Here is a 17,588-nt window from a genome sequence, read left to right as displayed (position 1 = left end):
TCCCTCCCAGAGAGGCCTGATGCACCTTCCGGGGAGCCCTTTCCCTCTTCCTTTGATCTTAGAGTATTCCACCAGCCACTGGCTCCTGATGAATTAAACAAAAGGAGAGAAACTCAGGAATCTGCAAGAAGCAAGCCAACTGGGCCAAATCATGTGTGGAGGGTGCTCAACAGGCTGCTGGCAACAAGCTGGAAAATGACCAGCCTGCCCCTCCAGGTCTGCTCCTGGGGACCATCTCAAGCCAGAGGGCACTGGAAGGTCATGTTGTTCCATAGTCCCCCAGACTCTTTGGAGGATGTGGCTGCAGGAGGATCGGGAACTCCTTGCTTCCCCCTCAGGGGAAGGAGGAAAGGGAAAATCAGGCCTCACCTGGTGGTAACTGCCTTTAGCTCAGGGCAGGCTAAATGAGAAAACCCAGAACAACCCCCCATGGCACTGATATCAAGGTTGGCACCTGCCAAACCTCAAAGGGGTCGGAGAGCTCCTGGCTCCTGGTGCTGGAGGGCCAGGGTCCCTCATAGGCTCAGCCAAGCATCTGAGGATGACCTAGGGTCCGTCAGGCCACTGGATCAATGGCTGGCCTCAGGTAGGTTTGGTTTTCTGGACATTCAGTCGAGAGCAACCTTACACCCTTATAGAGGGTGTCATTCCGGGAAGGAGTCTGCCAGAGTTTGCTCATTGGCTTGGCTTTTTCTAGGACCTTCTGGGGGAACCAAGATGATGTATTCTGCATCTTTTTGTCCCGTCTGTTAGATTTAACATCAACAATTTTTTGAAAAGCTGTAATTTCAAGCTAATGAGACCTCGTATTAAAACCCAGCATTCCACAGCTGCTTTTTGTTCATAAGTGTGGTTCTCTGAAGGAGACATCTTGGGAGGTATTTACCTATGGCTGGGTGGCTACTGTCACTCAAAATGTTTTGGGGACACATCTCATGGATGTGCCTTTTGGAACCTATGCCATGTGCTTTTAGGCTTCAGTGGCACAGCAGACCTTGGTCTTTGGGCCACGCCTTGGTGGCCAGTTTGAGGGTGGCCTTAATGTGGGGTCTGGGTCTGTCTGGCTCATGCCACTGTGCCAAGCACCCAGCAGAATGCTCAGGAGATATCCGTGGGATTAAAGAATGTTGAACTCTTTTCAGGATCAGAAACGAGACGTGATGAATCACAACAGCAGGATGAGCTTGACTCTCTTGCTTGGCTTGTCAGCGGTCCTGGAAGATGTTTTCAGAAAACGACGGAGTGATATGTCACCCCTCTGGCACATCCCCAGAGTTTGTAGAGCTGATCTCCACTGCCAGAGGGAGTATCACATCCCAGAGGGAGCAGATTTTCCAGATTCCTCGATTGTGGGGACCGTCACTATGGGACTCTGGGAACCTCGCCATGGCTTACCCTGCTCTGAATCTCTAACTCCCGGCACAGTGCATTGCACATGGCAAGTGTCCTAGTTTGCATTCTCTTAAGGGTGTGGGTGCAAGTCGTTTACTTGGGAAAAGTTCCCAGAAGCCCAGTAAGGGTGTGCAGAAGTGAGACAAGGAAGGGAGGGAAGCCAATAAACAGTGTGCTAGGGAGCAGGTGGGCAAATGAGGGTCCCTCCTGCTGGGAGCCTCCTGGAAGACTTCGAGGAACATTATCCAGAATTGCCTTCCACTGAAGGGTCATGAAGGTGGGGTGCATATCTACAAACTACTACCCTCCCCTCCTTTCTTGGTTGATGGTGGTCCCTTGGGTGTTACCTTCATCACTTCTAGCCCACCTGCAGTGTGGGCTGAGCACATTTCTGCTGCCAGAGGAAGCCTGAAGGCAGAGAGATGAATGTCTGAGGTAGGAAGTCATTGGGGCATGCAGAACTATCCACCAAGCTGCAGGTGACCTTTGGAGTGGCAGGAGGGGATAAGAACAGGGCAGTGTGTTCTACAATAAGTGATCAAATGTTTGTTGAATGAATGTTTGTTGAGTGAATGTGTCTGAACTACAGATTCTTATAACACGGGGATAATGACTTTGGCAACTATCACTGTCAATTTCAATTTCTCTCTCTCTCTTCCTCTCTCTCTCTCTCTCCCCCCATCTCTCTCTTTCACACACATACACACACAAACACACACACACACACACACGTATATATAGATGCCAATCTTACAATATTGAGCATTAAACACATATTAAATGATTCATAATGAGTTCTGCTTGGCTCATAATATTCATTCCCATGCTCCTGGCAACCCCCTAGCAATGGTGCCTTACGGCCTTACATGTATGCATGTTGAAAAAAATGTGGAGTTTGAAGTAAGACAGGACTGAGTTTGAATCCTACTTCCACCTCTTTGTGACCTCGGGCAAATTATTTAGTCTCTCTGAATCTCCTCCTCTGGGAAATGAAGCAATAATGTCATCTCCCAAAGCTATCGTGAGGCTCAAAAGAGGTAACGTCAGTAAAAGCACTCAGCTATGTGTAAAGCACTGTAGAATGTGAGTTATGCTTTTCCTTAATATTCTTACTGCATTCAGATCATTCCTTTATTTAGCAAATATTTATCAGATGAGTACATGAGCTGGGCACTGTTCTAAGTGTTACAGATACAAGGGTGAACAAAATAGTTAGAAACCACTCGTCTTCATGGTGCTTAATTTCTAGTGGAGGAGAGACTACAGACAATGAATAAAATAAATAAGCCCATTTTATAGTATGTTAGGAGGTGATAAATACTATGGAAAAAATAAAGCCGAGAAGGAAAATGAATAATGTACAGAGAGTATGTGGGGTGATGTATTTAGATGGGGGACAGTTCAATGAGGCCTTCCTAAGAAAGTGACATCTGAACTGACCTGACGGAGTTGAGGTTTGAGCCCCACTGGCATCTGGGAGAAGGATATTCCAGGCAGAGGTAATGGCAGGTGCAAAAGCCTTCAGGTAGGAGTGTGTGTGCCTTGTTTGAGGAAAGATAAAGAGGTCAGTCCTCTGTCTCTTGGGAACACTGTGACATATTTCCCCAAACTGGGTGGCTGACAACAGGCATGGATTCTGTTACCTTTCTGGAGGCCAGCAGTCTGAAATCAAGGTGTCGGTGGGGTCACATCCCCTCTGGAGGCTCTTGGGGAGGATTCTTCATGCCTCTTTCAGCTTCTGGGGGACCCCAGGTGTTCCTCGGCTGTGGCTGCATCACTCCAATCTCTGTCTGTCTTCAGAGGGCCTTCTGCTCTCTCCACGTTTCTTTCCTCTGTGTGTCTCTTAGTGACATCTGTCACTGGATTTAGGGCCCCACTTGGATAATCCAGGATGATCCCATCTTGAGATCTTTAACTTAAATATATCTGCAAAGACTCTTTTTCCAAATAAGCTTACATTCACAGGTCCTAGAGGGTTAAGATGTGGACATATTTTTGGGGAACCACCATTTAACCTATGACACCAGTGTAGCTGGAGAGGAGTGAGCCAGACAGAGGCCGAAAGGAACAAGGTTGGAGAGTGTGACAGTATCTGGAGATATTCTTGTGCAGAAGGCAGGCTTCTGGCCCTGACCAGATGGCAAAAATGACCCCTGCAGCAACCTATTCCCCAGCTGCCTGGTTCTCACCACCCTAGTAGCTTTCTGGAATTCTGCCTTTTCCTTGCTGCCTTCCTGGATTGATTGGAGGTAAGCTGATGGAGGACAAGGGCTTCTCTGGCTATAGACACAGAACCCTCATCTCTGTGAACACAGGGTCTGATAAGACTTACTGGTCTGTTCACATGGAAAGTTCAAAGTGTCTGACCCAGCTTCTGTGACTCCTGCTGCCAATCTATGGGGGCAGAAGATGCTGCCAGGCATGGGTTTAAATCTGTACCACCCCCAGCCCAGCCCTGGGCACAAGGTACTTGGTAAAAGCCTTACTAACAAATGGCAATGACTCTATTCATTGTGTTAACTATTTACCGGGTGTTTCCATCTACAAATCTGTGCTAAGTGAAAATACAAAGAGAAAGAAGGTAGAATTCTTAGCCACAAGGCTCTTAGAGTGTCATGGGGGAGAGGAACACATATGTAAATAACTCTATCACTAGTACATGGAGCGGGCACTATTTACTCCCTGCCCTGTTTCCCTCTAGGCCACCAGAGTTCCTGGGCAATTGGAGTGGACAGTTTTTAGCACATTAACTGCTTCCCATTTCAAGGGCCACATCTCTAGTTCCATTGCCCACAAGCTTTGTGGGGTAGTAGGGGAGCTTGCTTGGACTGATGCAGGAGTAACAAGCAAGTGCAGGGAGCTAATGTCCAAGGAATACCCTTGGCTAAGCAGGGATGGAGTTGCCCTCCTTGCCCTGCTGGGGTTCCTGAGATCACCTTGCAAATATACAACTAGAACCCAGATCCTTGTCTTAGCCTCTGCTTTGGGGGGAAACCAAAACTGCGACTGAAGGCAAAATGTGACAGTATACCTTCAGACAATCTGCTGAGGAATAAGGAAAGAGGAGGCAGGAAGTCTATGGGAAGATTTTGGAAAATCTCTTAAAATAGATGTCATTGTCTCTGGGTTTTGAAAGATGTGTAGGAGTTTGACTGGCAGTGAAAACGGGAAGGGCAATCCAGGAAGAGCAGATAGCATGAGCAAAGAAAGAGGTGAGGGAACGCAGGATGGACCTAGGGAATGGCGAGAGAAAACTGCGGGGCAGGGTGCTTGGATCATCCGTAGAAGATAAGGCTGTAAAAGGAGGTCAAATACACACTGTGATGGACTTTGCATGCCAATGTGAGAAGTTTTCACTTTATTCTACAAATTTATTCACTTTGTTCTTTAGGTGTCCAGGTCAGAGAAATGCAATGGAGTCCTCAGGCAGGGACAGGATAGGATCTGCTCTCCTGGAATCAACTGGGGTTGCTGGAAAGAGGGACAGAGAACATCCTGTTTTTTCCTCCCATGGGACACAGTGATTCTGTTAGTACTGTTTCTTTTTTTGAGTCTTTTCTACCATTTTATCTCCTTGGCAGCCTGGCTCCTGGCAACAGGGTGGGGTCCTGAGTGAAAATGTGAAGAAAGCTAGGTTTGTCTTTAGGACACCTTTCTTTTCTCTATTCCCTCCTTGAACCTCTCTGCCTATCCTTTATCTTTTCTCCTTCCCCTCAGCCCAATGCCCTTATGTGCTGTTTCTCCCTCTTCCCTCATACAGTCGACTTTTAAATATATTCATTTATACTAAAGTGTAAATGACTGATAGGAAACCAATATATTAACGCAGTTCAGGGAAAGGCATAATTACCACCTAAAAGGGGACAAAACCCTTGTTTGGTTTGAGCCATGAGAATGACTCTAATTGTAGAATTTTAAGTATGGAATGAGCTGAATAGTTTGCTGGTCTTTCCTACCTCCATGAAACTGCACACATGTCTCTTTTTGAGAACTTCAAACTTTGATTCTGCTCTTCAGTTACTTGAGTTTCTCGACATGTCTTGATGACTGCTTTCCCCTTTCTCTTGTGTGAACTTGTTACTGAGGTGTTTTCCCCTGTTCCAGAGGCCAAGTGTGGTATCACAAGGCAGCCGGGATCAGAACGGCCTCCTTTGCTCTTCCCCAGGGTGTATAGCACAGTCCTTCTTTCCTGCTGAGGACTGACTGGCTGAGGCACTTACCTTGGCTTTGGCAGGACTATCTTTTTAGTAAAAAAGGGGAACTTTTTTTTTTTAAAAAAAAGGTGAAAACTGCCTTGAGTCTGAAATTACCCGCAAAGTCACCTTTTTCAGTGCTCACAGACATACAAGCACTCTGCCTCCGCTCTCAGCAAACCATATGCTGCCACCGCTGCTGGCTGCGTCCTGGGGGATGGCTTTTTTCCCCTTCAGCAAGCCTCCAAAAATGTCACAGAAATTTATATGCTTATTCACAGAACCGATAAAGCAGAAAACCGGCGTTTCAGCTATTTTTGTTTTGCTTTGCAGATGGAGAGTAAGAAGCATAAATCTCTCCCTCCTTGGACTTCGTGGCCCCCACTCTCTGTTTTGCATCAGACACTGCTCAGTCCATGGGGGTGACACTATGTGGTTTGGGACCCACCCCTCCCATGCTGCCACCCACATAGAGGAGCTGACTGAAAGAAAAAGATAAAAAACTCAGCAATGTTTACTGTTCCTCAGGGCCCAGGACACCAAGGGCCCCATCACCCTGGGTGGCCAATGGGGGTTATCCTGGAGGAGAAAAGAACCCCATGGTGGCACAATGTTGTTCTTGTGACAGCTGCATCTCTGCATGTGAGTGGGGAACATGCGTCATCCGTTCTAGCCTACCTACGGCTCCTCGGCAGCAGGGCTCCAAAATCAATGGTGTTTCAATTACTATTGCTACATGACAACTTGTTTCCAAACTTCAAGGCTTTACTTTGCTGACAATGTTGTGCACCAGGAATTTGAGAAGGGCTCTGCTGAGCAGTTCTTAGGGGTGCAGTCAGATGCCAGGTGTGGCTGCAGTTATCCGAAGGCTTGACTAGGCTGGATGTCCAAGATGGTGCATGCACGCGTGGGGCAGTTGGAGTTCAGCTGATACTGTTGACAGGTGAACTTCCAGGTGGACCCTCCAGCATGGTGGTCTCAGGGTGGCTGGACTTACTGCATGACAACTGGCATTGCTTGGGGTGAGTGTTCTGAGAGCCAGGTGGAAGCCACATAACCTATCTTCAGATGTCCTGCAGTGTCACTTCTGCTACATTCTATGGGTTAGCACAGAGTCACTAAGGTCAGCCCAGGTTCAAAAAGAGGGGGATATAGACCCCATCTCAACCCAAGGCATCACAGGAGGGCTCTGAACAGAGAGGGAATATGTCTGACTTATGTTTAAGGAGCCCTCTGCCTGTTGGCCTTGGAAACAGCTCTGGGCTCCACTGGAACTTTTCAGTGAGTAAATAGGGAGGAGGCTACAGGGAGAATCTTTTCCATCTTCACTAACTGCTGACCTCCCTTTGGTGAGAACAGATACTTTCCCCTCTTCAGTGAGGCTCACATAGATAATTTCTGACAGAGTGGACTTCCAGGGCAGTAAATCCCTACTGGGCCGGGCATCCAGAAAATGACTTTAGGGCACATCATTCCCATTTGAGGAACAGCAGGGGAAAGGGCAAAAGTGGGTAAACCTACTCCCCTTCCCATTCCTGGAACAAGCACTCCTGCCTGTTGGTTCTACCCTGGAGGCATTCATAGTCTGACTGCTTCTTCCACCTTCTCCTGTGCTTCCTGGTCTGAGCCACCCTCACCTCTCACCTGGATTATGACTGGCCTCCCTGCAGCTCTCCCTCATATCTATAGTTCGTTTCCCACACAGCAGACAGAGGGCTCCTTGAACTGAGGTCAGGTATGCCCTCCTTTGCTCAGAGCCCTCCTGTGATACCCCACTTCTTTCAGAATCCTTGCAATGCCCACCAAGGCCCTCTGGGGTCTGGCTTCCCACAGCCATCCTAGCTTCAACTCCTACTTCTCTCTCCCTCACCCCCTCTGCTCCAGCCACACTAGCTTTCTTATGTGTCTCTAATACACCAGCTGCATCCCTGCCTCAGGATCTTTGCACTTGCCATTGCCTCTGCCTGGAATGCCGTTACCTCGTATATCTGCATGGCTTGTTCTTGCAGCTCCCTCAGATCTCTACTGTAATGCTACCTCATCAGAAGAGCCTTTTCCTACCCCCTGACTTAAAATCACAGCCCTGTCCCACCTCACTCCCAGTGTCCCATGTCCTGCTTTAATTTTCTCCACAGAACTTCTTGCCCCTGTGGCATATACTTACTAGTTTTTTTTACTGTCTCTCTCCTTGTCTTAGTTCATTTTCTGCTGCTATAAAAGAATACCACAGACTAGGTAATTTATTTTACAAATAAGTTTATGTGGCTCATGGTTCTGGGGGTTGGGAAGTCCAAGAGCATGGTGCTAGCATCTGGCAAGGGTCATCCCATGGCAGAGGGAAGAAGGTGGAAGGGGAAGAGAGTGTGAGAGAAAGAGAGGAAATGGGGGCTGAAATCCTTTTATCAGGAGCCCATTCCTGAGATAATGGCATTAATCCATTCATGAGGGTGGAGTCCTCATTGTCCAATCACCTCTTAAATGCCCCACCTCTGAATACTGTTACAATGGCAATTAATTTTTTAACACATGAAATGTTGGAGGACACACTCAAACCATAGCACTCCTTCACTGGAAGGTAGGTACTAGGAGAGCAGGGACTGGGTCTACTTTTTTCACGACTGCAGCCCCAGTGTCTACAACAGGGCCTTGCACCTAGTAGATGCTCAATAAATATTGAATGAACAGAAAGACTGTGGTCCTAACTTTTGAGGCAACAGACATCATAGCCCTTTAATTTGTTTAGACCACGGTCAGCAAACTTTTTCTGCAAAGGGCCAGTTAGCAAATATTTTAGGCTTTGAAAACCAGTGTCTGTTACAACTATTCAACTCTGCTGCTGTAGCACAAAAACAGCCATAGTCAATATGTAAACAAATGGAAGTGACTGTGTTTCAGCAAAACTTTATTCTCAAAAACAGATGATAGACCAGATTTGGCCCAGGAGCCTACAGTTTTCCAACCCCTGGTTTAGCTACAAAAATGTCCTCTAAAATCCAAATTATGGTTTTTGCTTACTGGTTCAAGCATTCGAAGCACAGAGAAGTTGAGTGGCTGACCTGAGGTCACACAGCATGCTGGAGACAAAGGTGGGTAAGGAATTCGGGTTTCCTGATTTCTACTCAGGGCTCAGTTTCCTCATGTTGCCTCCCTGTGGGCCACTTGGAGAAGGCCAGAAGGAACCCTGGCTTAGGGCTCAGCTGAGAGGCTTCTATTAGCATTACAGAAAGCTCATATTAAGTTCTAATTGCATTAGGTGCTAATTGTTAGGTGTTGATGTTACTGGCTGTAAATTGCTATTAAGAGATGAGAGAGAAAGTAGAGGCTAAACAATTGAGACAGAGTCCAGGAGCCAAGAAAACAGGGATTGTTGCAGGTTGGGTCTAGGAAGTCTGGAAGGCAGATTCTGAGATGGAGTTTAAAGTGCAGCACAGTAAAATGAAGGCAAGATGGAGTTTAAAGTGCAGCACAGTAAAATGAAGGATTGAGCCTGGGGGAAGGCAAAAGAAAGCAGGAATGGGCGGAAGGCAAAGTTGAGCTGCCAGGCAGCCCAAATGACAGCCGTGGCTGACCTGATGGGGAGCTCTGGAACTAGGGGCAGGCCCCTCAGACTGTCCTTGAGTTGGGCTGAAATGGCCAGGCCTCTTCCCCACCCCATGCATCAGTTGGTAATTGATAGGGCTACATTGAGAGGAAGCATGACTTTAGATATGATGCCCCCAAGGTCCTGACAGCTAAGGGCTATTTGCTGACACCACCCTCAACAGCTGGGGTGCTAAGTCCTGTGTTCCCAAAAAGAGCTCTGGTCAGTTTACCCTGGCATCTACTACAGGGAATAAGAAAGAGAAAAAGCAGAAGAGCTCACGGGAAATTGGAGGGGGAAAGAAAAATTACCCACACAAGCCAAAGCCAGAGCCAAAGTCATCCACAGCCCGAGAGTTTGGAATGGAATTGCTCTGCCCTAACTTCTTTGCCTGTTAGGATTCAGTTTGGCAGTGAGTGACAGAAAATCCGAAATAACAGCGGCTTAGACACAATAGGAGTATATTTCTCTGTAAACGAAGCTGCAGTCACACAGCCCAAGGCTGTTCAGGCAATTTCACAAAGTGTCAGGGACCTAGGCTTCTTCCAGGTTGTTTTTCCACCATCTTCAGAACATAAATTTATCTCATGGTCCAGAATGGTTCCTCAAGCTCCAGCCATTACTTCTGCAGTTCAACAACCAGCAGGAAGGAGTCAGAGATGAAAAAGGGCTTGGCTCTTCTCTTTAAGGACACTTCCTGGAATCACTTAATCATGTTAGCCAGAAAACTTAGTCATATGTCTATGTCTAGCTGCTTAGGAGTCTAGGAAATGTCATTTTATTCTGGATGTCCTTTAGTTTGACCAAAAATCAGAAAAAGGAGAGAACAGATATTGGAGAAGCAGTTTCTGTTTCAATTTGACAAATTCTTCATCTTTAAAATCAGACTCTCAGGGAAAGCTGCAAGTCCCCCTTGCCGTATAGTGCTTCTATAATTCCCTAGCATTTTCATTGGAATTTGTCCACTGGATTGTGAACTGAGGGTAGGAACTTGTGCTATTCAATTCATCTTCTACCCATGGCACCCAGCACAGAGCCAACTGGTGCATACTAGGTGCTCAATAAATGCTTGCTGAGTAAACTCCTGAAGAAACCTAATATAACCCTTAGGAATGTGTTGCATTTCATACCTCTATTCATTCCAGAAAAGCTTTACTTTTAAAAGCATTAACTAATAACTTTTGTCGAAGTTGATACACCACTAAGGAGTCCGAAGGAGCCCTTGCATTCTGAAAAAAAGTAATGACAGATGATTGGTGGTTATGGATGGCTGAACATTTTCTCATTTTTATCAAAGCTCAGTTAAATGTAGAATGTGGTTAGAGTGTATAAATATGAGTTATTATGCTCTGTGCTGTTGATGGTTAACAGAACCACAAATTTAACCTGGAGCCGTTCACTCACTTGCATCGAAGAGGCACTGGTGAAAGCCTTGAATGATGACATTAGCACCTGTGTGAGGCAAAAGACTGAGCCAGTTTACTCACAAACAGCCCCCAACAGAATCCTTCTGGCACACGCCTGTCTGTCAATAAGGGCTGGAGTCACTCTGCTGCCTCTCAAGGGAGATGAGGGGGCAGGATGCGAGCTCATAGGGTGTGGGCAGTGGGAGGAGGTTGTTCTTCAGAGACTACATTCTTCATGCAGCAGACGGTGTTGATCCTCTTTATCTGGACGATGCACCCGTCTGTCTGCCAGACTGGGTGTTGGCTAGCATCAGCTTGCAGCTTGCATCCTACTCGGGGGAATTGCCTTTGGTCAACAGGATTCACTTTACTCAGAGATATCTGGGAGATTGCACACCCCACCCAGGAGGATGGTGGGGAGGCATAGCCAGTGGCCTCTGCCAGGGACACAAATGCCTGGACCCTTTACTTCAAGGAGAAGTGGTGATGATCTGCAGTAATTGGCTTGTTCCAGTTTTCTTGGGACTGTCAGTTTTAGGAAAACGCTTTGTCCTGGGCAAACTGGAACAGGAGGTCAGCTGGTCACCCTCAACTTCAGTAGCACCGTGTCTCCATCTGGCTGTTTGTCCTGCCCTCTTCTGCTTCCCTCACTCCTCTTCAGGTTCCTCATGTGAGCCCTTCCTCCAGAAATCACTGGTAAAGGCATCTCTGTCTCAGTTCAGCCCTGCTTCTAGGGAACCAGACCTGAGACACCTGGGGAGAGCCTTTTCTGGTTTTTCTTCGTCTCCCAATGTGATCCAGCTCTTACGAGAGTGCTTGTCAACAGGGTTCACAGGTAAATCCAGCTTTTTGGTTCTCAGCGACTTAGTGCAGGCTTGAGTCAGCACGCCTCGGCTCTTTGTAGGGGCTCCGTGCAGTCGACCTAATGTTCCAGTGTGGAGGTCCCCCTTTAAGTTCTCCATCTTTGGCAGCCCTGTGCTATTGGCTCATCTCTCCCACTCCTGCCCTTTGGTCTTAACGCCAAGGCCATTTCTCTCAGGCTGCTGCTGGTCTCTAGAGGACCAGGCTCTTTTCTCCAGGAGAGGTGGCACAGCATGGAGGAAACAGCATGGATTAAATTAGGCAGACTGGCTTCTGGTCCTGGCTTGGGGAAAATCCCTGAACCTCTCTGTGCCAACTTACATAATCCTAGAAAAATGGCACATTGGGTTATTGGGAGGACTTGAAGTGAGAGGCAATAAAGGGGTGGGCCTGGCCTGGTACTCAATAAAGTCACTTCTTCTGGACCTCTGGTCTCAGTTTCCTCACTGTCACAAAAGATGGCTGGGATCGATGTTCCCTTAGGCTATGTCACCTTTGGCACATCTATAGTTCTGGTCCATGTGGGCTTCAAGAGGAAATCATCGCCTTGGCTTCTTCTTCTTCTTTACATATACATATATATTATTTATTATTAAAGTATATATATATATGTATGTGTGTGTGTATATATATATTCTTTAAGTTCTGGGATACATGTGCAGAACATGCAGGTTTGTTACATAGATATACACATGCTATGGTGGTTTGCTGCACCCATCAACCCGTCATCTACATTAGGTATTTCTCCTAATGCTATCCCTCCCCTAGCTCCCCACTCCCTGACAGGCCCCAGTGTGTGATATTCCCCTCCCTGTGTCCATGTATTCTCGTTGTTCAACTCCCGCTTATGAGTGAGAACATGCAGTGTTTGGTTTTCTGTTCCTGTGTTAGTTTGCTGAGAATGATGGTTTCCAGCTTCATCTATGTCCCTGCAAAGGACATTAACTCATCCTTTTTTAATGGCTGCATAGTATCCCACAGTGTATATGTGCCACATTTTCTTTCTTTTTTTATTATTTAGTTTTTATTTCATAATCATAAACTTAACTCAACTCTGCAATCCAACTAGGCACGAGAGAGAACAAGGAAAACATGGAACCCAAAGGGAACTGCAGCGAGAGCACAAAGATTCTAGGATACTGTGAGTAAATGGGGTAGAGGGGTGCTCTCCTGAGCTACAGAAGGAATGGTCTGGTGGTTAAGATAAAACACAAGTCAAACTTATTCGTGTTGTCCACAGTCAGCAATGGTGATCTTCTTGCTAGTCTTGCCATTCCTGGACCCAAAGCGCTCCATGGCCTCCACAATATTCATGCCTTCTTACACTTTGCCAAAGACCACATGCTTGCCATCCAACCACTCAGTCTTGGCAGTGCAGATGAAAAACTGGGAACCATTTGTGTTGGGTCCAGCATTTGCCATGGACAAGATGCCAGGACCTGTATGCTTTAGGATGAAGTTCTCATCTTCAAATTTCTCCCCATAGATGGACTTGCCACCAGTGCCATTATGGCATGTGAAGTCACCACCCTGACACATAAACCCTGGAATAATTCTGTGAAAGCAGGAACCCTTATAACCAAATCCTTTCTCTCCAGTGCTCAGAGCACAAAAATTTTCTGCTGTCTTTGGAACCTTGTCTGCAAACAGCTCGAAGGAGATGCGGCCCAAGGGCTCGCTGTCGACGGCAATGTCGAAGAACACGGTGGGCTTGACCATGGCTAGTAGTACAGGATTTTCCTCGGCGGCAGCATCTGCAAAGCCGTGCCACATTTTCTTAATCCAGTCTATCATTGATGGGCATTTGGGTTGGTTCCAAGTCTTTGCTATTGTGAATAGTGCTGCAATAAGCATACATGTGCATGTGTCTTTATAGTAGAATGATTTATAATCCTTTGAGTATATACCCAGTAATGGGATTGCTGGGTCAAATGGTATTTCTGGTTCTAGGTCCCTGAGGAATCGTCACACTGTCTTCCACAATGGTTGAACTAATTGACACTTCCATGAACAGTGTAAAAGCGTTCCTATTTCTCCATATCCTCTCCAGCATCTATTGTTTCCTGACTTTTTTTTTTTTCTGATTTTTTTTTCTTTATTATACTTTAAGTTCTAGGGTACATGTGCACAACATGCAGGTTTGTTACATACGTATACATGTGCCATGTTGGTGTGCTGTACCCATTAACTCGTCATTTACATTAGGTGTATCTCCTAATGCTATCCCTCCACCCTACCCCCTCCCCACAATAGGACCCGGTGTGTGATATTCCCCTTCCTGTGTCCAAGTGATCTCATTGTTCAACTCCCACCTATGAGCGAGAACATGCGGTATTTGGTTTTCTGTTCTTGTGATAGTTTGCTGAGAATGATGGTTTCCAGCTGGATCCATGTCCCCACAAAGGACATGAACTCATCCTTTTTTATGGCTGCACAATATTCCATGGTGTATATGTGCCACATTTTCTTAATCCAGTCTGTCACTGATGGACATTTGGGTTGATTCCAAGTCTTTGCTATTGTGAACAGTGCTGCAGTAAACATACGTGTGCATGTGTCTTTATGGCAGCATGACTTATAATCCTTTGGGTATATCGCCAGTAATGGGATGGCTGGATCAAATGGTATTTCTAGTGCTAGATCCTTGAGGAATTGCCACACTGTTTTCCACAATAGTTGAACTAGTTTACAGTCCCACCAACATTGTAAAAGTGTTCCTATTTCTCCACATCCTCTCCAGCACCTGTTGTTTCCTGATTTTTTAATGATTGCCATTCTAACTGGTGTGAGATGGTATCTGATTGTGGTTTTGATTTGTATTTCTCTGATGGCCAGTGATGATGAGCATTTTTTCATGTGTCTGTTGGCTGTATGAATGTCTTCTTTTGAGAAGTATCTGTTCATATCCTTTGCCCACTTTTTGATGGGGTTGTTTGTTTTTTTCTTGTAAATTTGATTGAGTTCTTTATAGGTTCTGGATATTAGCCCTTTGTCAGATGAGTAGATTGCAAAACTTTTCTCCCATTCTGTAGGTTGCCTGTTCACTCTGGTGGTAGTTTCTTTTGCTGTGCAGAAGCTCTTTAGTTTAATTAGATCCCATTTGTCAATTTTGGCTTTTGTTGCCGTTGCTTTTGGTGTTTTAGACATGAAGTCCTTGCCCATGCCTATGTCCTGAATGGTATTACCTAGGTTTTCTTCTAGGGTTTTCATGGTATTAGGTCTAACATTTAAGTCTCTAATCCATCTTGAATTAATTTTTGTCTAAGAAGTAAGGAAAGGATCTAGTTTCAGCTCTCTCCTTATGGCTAGCCAATTTTCCCAGCACCATTTATTAAATAGGGAATCTTTTCCCCATTTCTTGTTTTTGTCAGGTTTGTCAAAGATCAGATGGCTGTAGATGTGTGGTATTATTTCTGAGGGCTCTGTTCTGTTCCATTGGTCTATATCTCTGTTTTGGTACCAGTACCATGCTGTTTTGGTTACTGTAGCCTTGTAGTATAGTTTGAAGTCAGGTAACGTGATGCCTCCAGCTCTGCTCTTTTGGCTTAGGATTGTCTTGGCAATGCAGGGTCTTTTGTGGTTTCATATGAACTTTAAAGCAGTTTTTTCCAATTCTGTGAAGAAAGTCATTGGTAGCTTGTTGGGGATGGCATTGAATCTATAAATTACCTTGGGCAGTATGGCCATTTTCACAATATTGATTGATTCTTCCTATCCATGAGCATGGTATGTTCTTCCATTTGTTTGTGTTGTCTTTTATTTCACTGAGCAGTGTTTTGTAGTTCTCCTTGAAGAGGTCCTTTACATCCATTGTAAGTTGGATTCCTAGGTATTTTATTCTCTTTGAAGCTACCGTGAATGGGAGTTCATTCTTGATTTGGCTCTCTGCTTGTCTGTTACTGGTGTATAAGAATGCTTGTGATTTTTGCACATTGATTTTGTATCCTGAGACTTTGCTGAAGTTGCTTATCAGGTTAAGGAGATTTTGGGGTGAGACAATGGGGTTTTCTAAATATACAATCATGTCACCTGCAAACAGGGACAATTTGACTTCTTCTCTTCCTAACTGAATATCTTTTATTTCTTTCTCTTGCCTGATTGCCCTAGCCAGAACTTCCAACACTATGTTGAACAGGAGTGGTGAGAGAGGGCATCTCTCTCGTGCCAGTTTTCAAAGGGAATGCTTCCAGTTTTTGCCCATTCAGTATGATATTGGCTATGGGTTTGTCATAAATAGCTCTTATTGTTTTGAGGTACGTTCCATCAGTACCGAATTTATTGAGAGTTTTTAGCATGAAGAGCTGTTGAATTTTGTCAGAGGCCTTTTCTGCATCTATTGAGATAATCATGTGGTGTTTGTCTTTGGTTCTGTTTATATGCTGGATTATGTTTATTGATTTGTGTATGTTGAACCAGCCTTGCATCCCAGGGATGAAGCCCACTTGATCATGGTGGATAAGCTTTTGGATGTGCTGCTGGATTCGGTTTGCCAGTATTTTATTGAGGATTTTTGCATCGATGTTCATCAGGAATATTGGTCTAAAATTCTCTTTTTTTTTGTATCTCTGTCAGGCTTTGGCATCAGGATGATGTTGGCCTCATAAAATGAGTTAAGGAGGATTCCCTCTTTTTCTATTGATTGGAATAGTTTCAGAAAGAATGGCACCAACTCCTCCTTCTACCTCTGGTAGAATTCAGCTGTGAATCCATCTGGTCCTGGACTTTTTTTGGTTGGTAGGCTATTAATTATTGCCTCAATGTCAGAGCCTGCTATTGGTCTATTCAGGGATTCAACTTCTTCCTGGTTTAGTCTTGGGAGAGTGTAAGTGTCCAGGAAATTATCCATTTCTTCTAGGTTTTCTAGTTTCTTTGAATAGAGGTGTTTATAGTATTCTCTGATGGTAGTTTGTATTTCTGTGGGGTCGGTGGTGATATCCCCTTTGTGATTTTTTTATTGCGCCTATTTGATTCTTCTCTCTTTTCTTCTTTATTAGTCTTGCTAGTGGTCTATCAGTTTTGTTGATCTTTTCAAAAAACCAGCTCCCGGATTCATTGATTTTTTTTGGAGGACTTTTTGTGTCTCTATCTCCTTCAGTTCTGCTCTGATCTTAGTTATTTCTTGCCTTCTGCTAGCTTTTGAATGTGTTTGCTCTTGCTTCTCTAGTTCTTTTAATTGTGATGTTAGGGTGTCCATTTTAGATCTTTCCTGCTTTCTCTTGTGGGCATTTAGTGCTATAAATTTCCCTCTACACACTGCTTTAAATGTGTCCCAGAGATTCTGGTATGTTGTATCTTTGGTCTCATTGGTTTCAGAGAACATCTTTATTTCTGCCTTCATTTCGTTATGTACCCAGTAGTCATTCAGGAGCAGGTTGTTCAGTTTCCATGTAGTTGAGCGGTTTTGATTGAGTTTCTTAGTCCTGAGTTCTAGTTTGATTGCACTGTGGTCTGAGAGACAGTTTGTTATAATTTCTGTTCTTGTACATTTGCTGAGGAGTGCTTTACTTCCAATTATGTGGTCAATTTTGGAATAAGTGTGATGTGGTGCTGAGAAGAATGTATATTCTGTTGATTTGGGGTGGAGAGTTCTGTAGATGTCTATTAGGTCTGCTTGGTGCAGAGTTGAGTTCAATTCCTGGATATCCTTGTTAACTTTCTGTCTCGTTGATCTGTCTAATGTTGACAGTGGGGGTGTTAAAGTCTCCCATTATTATTGTATGGGAGTCTAAGTCTCTTTGTAAGTCTCTAAGGACTTGCTGTATGAATCTGGGTACTCCTGTATTGGGTGCGTATATATTTAGAATAGTTAGCTCTTCCTGTTGAATTGATCCCTTTACCATTATGTAATGACCTTCTTTTCCTCTTTTGATCTTTGATGGTTTAAAGTCTGTTTTATCAGAGACTAGGATTGCAGCTCCTGCTTTTTATTGTTTTCCATTTGCTTGGTAGATCTTCCTCCATCCCTTTATTTTGAGCCTATGTATGTCTCTGCATGTGAGATGGGTCTCCTGAATACAGCAGACTGATGGGTCTTGACTCTCTATCCAGTTTGCCAGTCTGTGTCTTTTAATTGGACCATTTAGTCCATTTACATTTAAGGTTAATATTGTTATGTGTGAACTTGATCCTGTCATTATGATATTAGCTGGTTATTTT

This window comes from Rhinopithecus roxellana, chromosome 7 (genome assembly GCF_007565055.1).
Source record: "Rhinopithecus roxellana isolate Shanxi Qingling chromosome 7, ASM756505v1, whole genome shotgun sequence".
In the NCBI taxonomy this organism is placed as follows: domain Eukaryota; kingdom Metazoa; phylum Chordata; class Mammalia; order Primates; family Cercopithecidae; genus Rhinopithecus; species Rhinopithecus roxellana.
This window is presented reverse-complemented; position numbering follows the sequence as displayed.